This window comes from Peromyscus eremicus, chromosome 4 (genome assembly GCF_949786415.1).
Source record: "Peromyscus eremicus chromosome 4, PerEre_H2_v1, whole genome shotgun sequence".
In the NCBI taxonomy this organism is placed as follows: Eukaryota; Metazoa; Chordata; class Mammalia; order Rodentia; family Cricetidae; genus Peromyscus; species Peromyscus eremicus.
In genome coordinates this window covers 97,382,054-97,391,471 of record NC_081419.1, presented here as the reverse complement: position 1 = coordinate 97,391,471, position 9,418 = coordinate 97,382,054, and the positions used below count along the sequence as shown (strand labels likewise).

The 9,418-nt window shown below is 38.4% G+C and overlaps 1 long non-coding RNA gene across 1 annotated transcript; it reads left to right on the top strand.

Moving 5' to 3' along the window:
• On the top strand, positions 1–9,122 carry LOC131908513 (uncharacterized). Its single transcript, XR_009378610.1, has 3 exons — positions 1–873; positions 6,564–6,613; positions 8,862–9,122. It is a non-coding gene; the product is annotated as an uncharacterized LOC131908513 (long non-coding RNA).
• The last annotated feature ends 296 nt before the right edge of the window (positions 9,123–9,418 follow it).

Here is a 9,418-nt window from a genome sequence, read left to right as displayed (position 1 = left end):
GGAACTTGTAGTTTAATGATCAAGAAAAGGGCTAAACAAAGGAGATTAGATTTAAGATTCTTGTTTGAAAAAAAAAAGAGAGATACAGAAATGATAGAATAAAGGGTAAGATTATTGAATCTACTCTGAAAAGAAAAAAAGAGAGAATATAGATATGATATAGATAAAAAGGTAGATTATTGAGTCTACTTTTAAAAGACAACTACTAGTCTTAAATACTTTACATTGGATTGGATTTTTATATATTGTATATAAATTATATATATATATATATTGAGATTGATATTGTTAGAAAATGCTGTACTATATTTCTAATCATACTCAGGATAGTGTACTTATACAGTTTATTTAACAATGTAATGCAATTTGCTAATCCTTGAATGTTATTATTACCAATTATTAGGATATAAAAAATGAATGTTAGGAGTTAGACAGTACAGTCAAACTTGTAGTCACATTAGGTGTTTTCAAGGTTAAACAGAGATAATTTAGAAAGACAGGTCATCTTCACACCCTTCAGAGATCTACAGAATATGGCATTTAAAATGTTTTAATAGCTTAGAATTTTTTTTCTTTTTTTTATGACTGCAATATGTCAGCTCCTGGCAGCACCAAACTACTTCAGAGAAGATATGGGCATTGAAGAAACTGCATATGGAGTTAACTTTCACTGTGGCAAAAGTTAGCCACTGGGCAACAATGTGCCCTCCCATCAACTGCTGACAGTATGCTATCCAAAATGGACAAAAAACACAAAACAAAGGACTACCGATCCTTGCCAAGACAAGTGTGGTTTTGGCTTTAGCAGCAGGCATCCTCTGAGGCCAAGACAATATGGCACCATCACTGAAGTGGCTTTGCAATCCAGAAAAGGTACAGTGCCCCTTTCTTTGAAGGCAGCTGAACAGGCAGTGGACCGATGGCTACTGGTGTGCAGTGGAATAGTAGCTGAAATAGTTACTCTTGAAGGAGTAACTAGGCTGACAGAGTCTAACCTCTCAATGGTAGTCTGAATTTTAATAAAGGATATGAAGCCACCTACAAGCTGAGAATAATGGGCAGCTGAATTTTAAAAATACCAGCAATTTCCAGAATTTAAAATCCTGAACCATGAAAGGACACTGGTAGAATTCAGGTTCATCTGGTACATGGAATACTCGTACCGAATATGAGGTTGGGCCGTAGGCCTTGTATACATCCTGCTTCACAAATGAGTCTGTCAGATATACTAAGCCTGTAGGCTGAAGATGATGCTCCAACATTGTGGAGAAACTTTGGGTGACCGTCCAGGCAGCTGGCTGTTTCTGTCAACTCACATTTTTTTTGGAAGTCACTTGTTTGCCCTTTCTGTTTTACTAGGTAATATTATTTCTTTCTTGAGTCTCTGAGGGAGTTTAAGATTAGATAGTTGTACTTATAGTTTTCCTTGTTAATAAATTTCAAAAAAGAAACTCATTAAGAGGTGTTAAGTGTATAAATTTGAAAGACATCATAGGATAGTGTTCTGTTGATAATACAAGTTAGGATAAAAAATAAATTAGGTACATTTTGGACTTGCCAAAATAGGATAGATAATGGAATATTTTCTCTGAATTTATCAAATACAAATGGACTTGACATTGTTGATGTATTTATTGCTTGTATATATTGTATATAGTTATTGTACTTATTGTATATAATTTTTCTTATATTAGTTACAACTTTTTTATTCTTTTTTATTTTTATTAGGCAAAAAAGGGGAAATGGGGTGATATTTTATTTGTATGTTAATAAATAAAGTTTGCCTGGAGATTAGAGGATATAGCCAGCCACTTTTAAGTAAACACAGAAGTCAGGCAGTGGTAGTACATGCCCTTAATCCAATCACATGGCAGGCAGGGTCTCTTTGTGTTCAAGGACACACTAGGGAACAGCCAAGCATGGTGACACAGGCCTTTAATCCCAGTACCAACCATAGAGACCTGGAAGTCTGTACAGACAGGCAGTAACAAGGAAGTGAGCTAGCTGGGCTAAGAGCCAATGAGAGGGCAGAACAGCAAGGCAATAAAAGCCTGGGTAGATAGGAAGCATCTCTCTCGGGAAGCTATGGCTGCATGGTGAGTTAAGGCTAGCTGATGTCTCTCACTACTTGATCTCTAAGGCTTTCACCCCTATGTTTGGATATATGTTTCTTATTTAATAAGACCATTTAGAAATTCATTACAGTATAGACATAATTTAAAAACACAACAAATGTACATAAAACTGAGGCTATAATAAGTGCTATAAAGAAGGGGAATGCTTCATAGGAGAGATTCAAAGAGAGGGATTCACACACACACACACACACACACACACACACACACACACACAGAGAGAGAGAGAGAGACAGAGACAGAGACAGAGAGAGAGACAGAGAGAGAGACAGAGAGAGACAGAGATTATATAATCGAGTATAGAAATGATTTAGCCCTTGGCAAGGAAAACAGACCTTCCCTATCTGTCTTTCTTCCTTAGCCTATGAGGGTCAAATGGTTGTGACTTGAAAAGGCATAGTAAACATTCAAAGAGCCTCCATGTACTCTACAGCCAATGGGAAAAAGAATTGTAAATGAACCTAGAGGAAACCAGTGCAGCCAGATCTCCAGAAGCAGGAGAAAACTGGAAGGATGTAAAACTTGACCTAAACTGGGAGGAAAGCTCCACCTGGCCAGACACAGGCTTTGCTTAAGACTAAAGGGAATGAGTTGCCAAGGTGTAAGATCAGTATCATAACATGATTTGCATTTTAAACGGGAACTCAAACCAAAGTGTTCAAGGAGAAATTGGAATTAGAATAAGAACAGGTACGAGGTGCAAACTGAGTGAGCAGAACTCTGTCTAGAGTGCCACACAAGGTAGGAAAGCCAGAATCCAATGCCTGGCAGAGCACGTGAGGGGAAGTGAGAGCCTAGCTGAGATGTTTCTGCAGTGAGGATCAGCAGACATGTGGGTGAGGATATAAATAGTCCCTTCCTCACCTCCCCAGGCTCTCATGCAATTGGCAGGACTGTAAGAGCCTTAGGAAATGGAGAAGTGGCATGCATGTTAAAGAAGAGGAAAGCTGGATGTAGTAATTAACTGTCACAAATGATTTTCATAATACATATTTCATTGGATTGATAGTGATGAAAGCCAGGTAAGAGTTCAAAGAGAAAAGAAAGGTTTTGAGTATAGTGTCCTCCTAACTATAACCATTTATTCAGGAAAAATTATTAAATTTTGACTTATATTAATAAGACTTCTACAATACCATGTTAAATGCAATGAAGAAGTGACATATAATTGATGCCCTATAGCTTACTATCTAAAACAGCATTCAAGGACTCTTATCGTTTGATAGTCAAGACCACTCAGCCTACATGAAGTATGTTTACATTTAATTTTTTAATATAACTAATTTGCCCAAGCTCATTCAGCTAAACAATCCAATACTGAGACAATAACTCAACCAACCTGGTATCACGGCCATAGTCTACATAATTTGCTAGGTGGAAGTAACTAAGACAATGGTTCTCAGCCTTCCTAATGCTGAGGCACTTTAGTACAGTTCCTCATGTTGTGGTGACCCCAACCATAAAATTATTTTCATTGCTACTTCATAATTGTAATTTTGCTACTGTTATGAATTGTAATGTAAATATCTGATGTGCAGGATATCTGATATGTGGTCCCTGTGAGGGGGTAGCTCAATGCCCTAATGGGGTCGTGACCCATGGGTTGAGAACCACTGCACTAAGGGATCCGTGAAGCAGATATGCCACTCTCCCCGACAATGGCTCTAACAGAACTTTGGATGTGAAGCTAATGCGGAATTGAGAAGGCAAGGACCTGTGTTGGCAGGGTTGGGGGAAGGACAGAAGGGACTAGAAGGGATAGTCCGTAGAAGCAGTCATGACTCAAAGCCGGGTAAAGCTTTCAGACATAGGCTCTATGTTAAAACAGATTTAATATTAAACATTTGAAGTGTGGCAAATTAGAAGAGTAACCCTGGGATTCTGGAGACGAGACAGGAAGCTTGAAAATTCCATTTCTTGGTTCATAATCCATCCTTCAGATTTGGCACCAATAACCTACTTGTCCATCAGATTTCTTCAGCTTCATCGGAGAATTCAAGTATACAGCAGAGGATGGTAAGGTCAAGCCAGCCTGCATACAGCAGAGAGAGGAAAAGGCTTCAAGAGGCTCTACTCCTAGCTGCTCAGTTATTGCCAGTTGTTGGCTGCTGGCGGGCAGAGTTGGGGAGAATACATTTTCTCCAGGAGTGTATACCCTGGTAGGTAAATTGTCCATGATCCAGTGGACGGCTTCACACCTTTGTGTGTTTGGGTAACACTAATTTTGGACTCACTGTGTTACTACAAAAGAACACAAACAGGAAAGGATGAGGGGGACATAAAGTTGAGAAAGAAACATGAAGGGTATCTAGCAGGAAATGAAATGGGGTGTAGGTGTAGATATAATTTAAATGCATTGTGTACATTTATGAAATTCACAAGGAATAAATAAAAATATAAAGAGAATAGCATTAAAGATATATTTCTGTGTATTTCTTTAACAATAAAAATAATTAAAAGATAAATTAACAGTGTAACTTTGTTCAAGTTAATGAAAACTCTCAGAATCTTAGGTTTTTGGTGAGCAACATGAATTTCAACTTTCGTTCCACAGAACTCAGGGGATGCTGGGTAATTCTGTGGAATGCTGAAATAAAAACATATAAATTGCTTAACTTGTAACAATGTACTCAATAAATTTTTGTTTATCTCTATTTTTACTTATGAGTGTTATTTTTTGGCCTTATGCCATGGTACAATTTCAAGATAAAGAGATGCTATAAGAAAAACAGATTTGTCAATAGTGAAAAGTTAACTCCAGAGAGAACCAGAGGAGAAAGAATGAGATTTCAAGAAGGGCAAATGGGAAAAAGGGAAATGGGCAAAGGGGAGCACCCAGTGAAGATCAGTGAGCACTGAGAAGTCTAGCGTCCCCATGATCTGGGACTCTCTAGTACTTCCCCTTGCCTTGTGCAAATCAGAGTCAGGTGCTACATGGACCTGCACATGTACTTGTGCAAGCAGCTCCTTGTGGACTGACTTTTTATTATTTTTTAATCTTTTTTAGAATTTCATACATTAGTATTGTCTTTATATTATTCCATTTCCCCTTCTTGTCCAGCTCCTCTCATGCACTCCACTTTTTAATCAAGATTTGTAAAATAATTTTTTATGCTTTAAGATTATAATTACATCATCTCACCCTTCTCCCTGGCCTTTCCCTGCTCTATATCTTCCCATGTATTCCACTTCCCTTTGCTGTCTTTCAAATTCATGGCCTCTTTTTCTTTAATTGTTTTACACACCACACACACACATACACACACACACACACACACACACACACGTACATAAATACAACCTGATCAGTCTGTATAATGTTACTTATACATATGTTTTCAGGGTTGTTTGACATTAGACAACCAATTGATATGCTAGTCCACGGGCGAGACTCATCTGCTCTCAGAATTCCTTAGTGACCTGCAGTTCTTTGTCTGAGGCTGAGGACTTTTGATCTTTCCCTTGTACATGATAGCATGTCTGTTGACATCAACTTTGTTCAGGTCCTGTTTAGGCAGCCATGTTGGTAAGACTTCATGAGTACAGTTTCTCATATTCCTAGGAGACACAATCTGAGAAGAACCCCTGTTCTTCTAGCTCTTAAACTCTTTCTGCTCCTTCTACCACAGTGATACCTGAGCTTTAGTTGTAAGAATTGTGTTAGAGTTGGGAATGGTCTCAAGGCCTCTGAATTATGTTTGGTTATGTTTTTCTGTAGTGGCCTCTGTCTGTTGCAAAGAGAAATTTCCTTGACACAAAGTGAGGACTATACTTATCCATGGGCAAAAGCATACGTAGTTAGAATGTAGTTAGGGTTTGATGCTGGTTTAGTAAAGTAGCTGCTGTGGGGCCTCCCCCAAGATATATGATTTCCCTCTTGTTGAGAAGTACTTATATCCAATTAGAGAGTTGTTCCTTAACTCCAAAGTATGTGTACCACTACTACCCCTTTATGGTTATCATACTATGCTGTTTGTTGTGATGGTTTATAGGTGTTCTTACTATGTAGGACTACTGGTTGTTTCTATCATTTGAAAGTTTGAATGGAGCCTTCTAGTACCATGAAAGACAGTCCTCAGGAAGAAGGCACTCAAGTCCATTCCAGGTCAGGGGCTTCTAGGCTCTGAAACTTAGTTCTATGGTGTCTTCAGCAATAGGGACTTACCTTCCATCTTGATGACAGCAAAGGACAATAGTAACAGCCTATAGTGTTTGGGGAGTCTCTTGGACAACCTGACTAATAATCAAAAGAAGCTTCTCTTTCCTGATGTTGGGGTTTTTCTTAGATGGTCTATGGTTCCTGGGGTGTGCATCGTCAGCCCAGATAGGAAAATTATATATACATTCAGATATGAATATATCTGACTTATATGTGTTATAGATATTTTGGCAGATAGTTAATATTGTGATTTCTTATGACTTTTTCAGATATCCTAACTGTTATTTTACCCTGCTCCCTCCTTTTCATAACAGCTGTGGTGAGTGTAAAGTTGTTACCAATTTAACCAATTTGTGTTTTGGTTGGTGTTTATGTTCTGTGAATTTGTGGCTATAAATCAAGAATATATATATATGTATATATATATATATATATACATACATATATATATATATATAATCTTGAATATATAGAGCTTTCTTTGTGATTTACCATGTTTACTTTACTTGAAAGAGAAAGAGAGTTCTGTCTCTAGCTAATATCAACCAAGAAATCCTTACATAGTTGCTGTGGATATCACTCTGTATAAATAAAATGCTGATTGGCCAGTAGCCAGGAGGGAAGTATAGATGGGACAAGCAGAGAAGAGAATTCTGGGAACAGGAAGGCTGAGTCAGAGAGATACTGTTAGCCGCCACCATGACAAGCAACATGTGAAGATGCCAGTAAGCCATGAGCCACATGGCAAGGTATAGATTTATAGAAATGGGTTAATTTAAGATAGAAGAACTAGATAACAAGAGGCCTGCTGCAGCCATACAGTTTGTAAGCAATATAAGTCTCTGTGTGTTTACTCAGTTGGGTCTGAGCAGCTGTGGGACTGGCGGGAGAGAGAGATTTTTCCTGACTATGGGCCAGGCAGGACCAAAAAAACTCTAGCTACACATAGTTAACAACACTATATTAAATTTAAAAAATTGGATCAGGAACAGAGTGGAAGAACAAGGAAAGAGACACCATGATAAATGAAGACCCCATGGGAACAGGAAGAAGCAAAGTGCTAGAGAGGTCCCCAGAAATCCACAAAGATACCTCCACAATAGACTACTGACAGTGGTCGAGAGAAAGCCCAAGCTGAACTACTCTGGTGATCTGATGGCCGAACACCCTAACTGTCATAATAGAACTCTCATCCAGTGACTGATGGAAACAGATGCAGAGATCCATGGCCAAGCCCCAGGTGGAGCTCCAGGAGTCTAATCAGCAAGAGAGAGAGGAGGGATTATATGAGCAAGAGATATTGAGACCATGATTGGAAAAGGCACAGGGACAAATAGCCAAACTAGTGGAAACACATGAACTGTGAACCAATAGCTGAAGAGCCCCCATGGAACTGGATCAGGCCAAACAGATGATTAGCTTGCACTATTTAGGAGGCCGCCTGTCAGTGGGACCAGGACCTGTCCTTAGTGCATGAGCTGGCTTTCTGGTACCTAGGGCCTATGCTGAGACATTTTGCTCAGCCTTGGTGTAGGGAGGAGAAGACTGGACCTGTCTGGGAACAGGAAGGCTGAGTCAGAGAGACACTGTTAGCCGCCACCATGACAAGCAACATGTGAAGATGCCAGTAAGCCACGAGCCACATGGCAAGGTATAGATTTATAGAAATGGGTTAATTTAAGATAGAAGAACTAGATAACAAGAGGTCTGAATCTACCAAGCCGAGCTGAATTCTCAGGGGAGACCTTGCCTTGGAGGAGGTGGGAATGGGGGGAGGATTAAAGGGGTAAGGCTGGGGGTGGGAGGAGGGAAGACAGGGGAATCCGTAGCTGATATGTAAAATTAAATTAATTATAAAATAAAAAATTAAATTAACATTAGAAACAAGAGGGTGAGGAAAGGAGGACACTGCAAGTTTCATGGCCTATGATAACCACTATCTCTGGCCAGTGCAAACTCCATGCTCCAGGTATTGAGCCAGGAAAGGGGGTACTTATTGGTGTTGGCCATGGCAGAGAACCATGTCTCTCAAGCTCTGGGACCCAAACTCTCATTTCTTTCTGAGCTTCCAGATGTTGGGGAAGTAAGACTTGACTCCTCACATTTTCAGTGTCAGTAAAAAAATTCACCATCCTGCTTTTTTGTGTTAATTAAAATTATGCTATTTTAATTTAGTTATTTTTAGTTTGGTTTATTTTCAACACCCTTAGGAAAAGAAAAAAAATATTCAAATTCTCTTTTCCTTTAAGTCTATAATTATGCTTAATTCATTGTTTTGAATAGCATTTCCTTCCTTTACATGTTTTAGCTGAAAATGTTCACACTACAGGGAAAGAAAGATCCTTGGTTCACTACTTAAAATTATTTTGAAGCAATCCAATGCATCAGTCTAGTTCCTACATCACAGGGAGGACCTCAAGATTCATGCCTGATGATTTTAGTAGGACTGGCAAGGAAAGCCAGACAGTGAGGCTGGTGCCCTGCCCTCCTTTCCTGCAGCTCCTGTGAATGTTCTTCATGCTGTTTTGCCCAGAAACTAAAATGTCTACTTCTCCTTTCTTCCCAAGACTGCCCTTTGCAAAACATTGTTGTGGAGAATTTGGAACACTAAAACTTATCTCAACACCAAATATCAACTCTAAACTCCAAAATGCATGCTGTATGTATGGAAGAAGTAAATATTCAAGTTTTTCATTCAAAGAGAAATGTAAGCTAGTATTTTATTTTTGGAAATAGATGGATCTCTTAAGCTTTAAAGCAAAGAGAATAATTATGTAAAAATTTTTCATCTTTCTATATAGCAAACAAATAGAAATCATGTTGACAACGTTTTGGTATGGCTGTTAACTTATGCACAGCAGAGAGCTCTATTAATGAGTATAAGTCATTGGCAATCAGTGCACCATAAAGATATTCATATACTTTGACCCTGTAATATAACTTTGGGGATTTTATTTTAAAGAAATAATTCAACAGAAATAAAGCTCAAATCAACAAGTGTTTGTCTTAGTACTGTATAAACACATGGAATAATGAAAACTATCAAAATATTCAGCAATAAAAGAAAAGCTTATTAATTATGTAGCAGCAGCAAGAGGTAATTTAATGAGCCATTAAAATTATA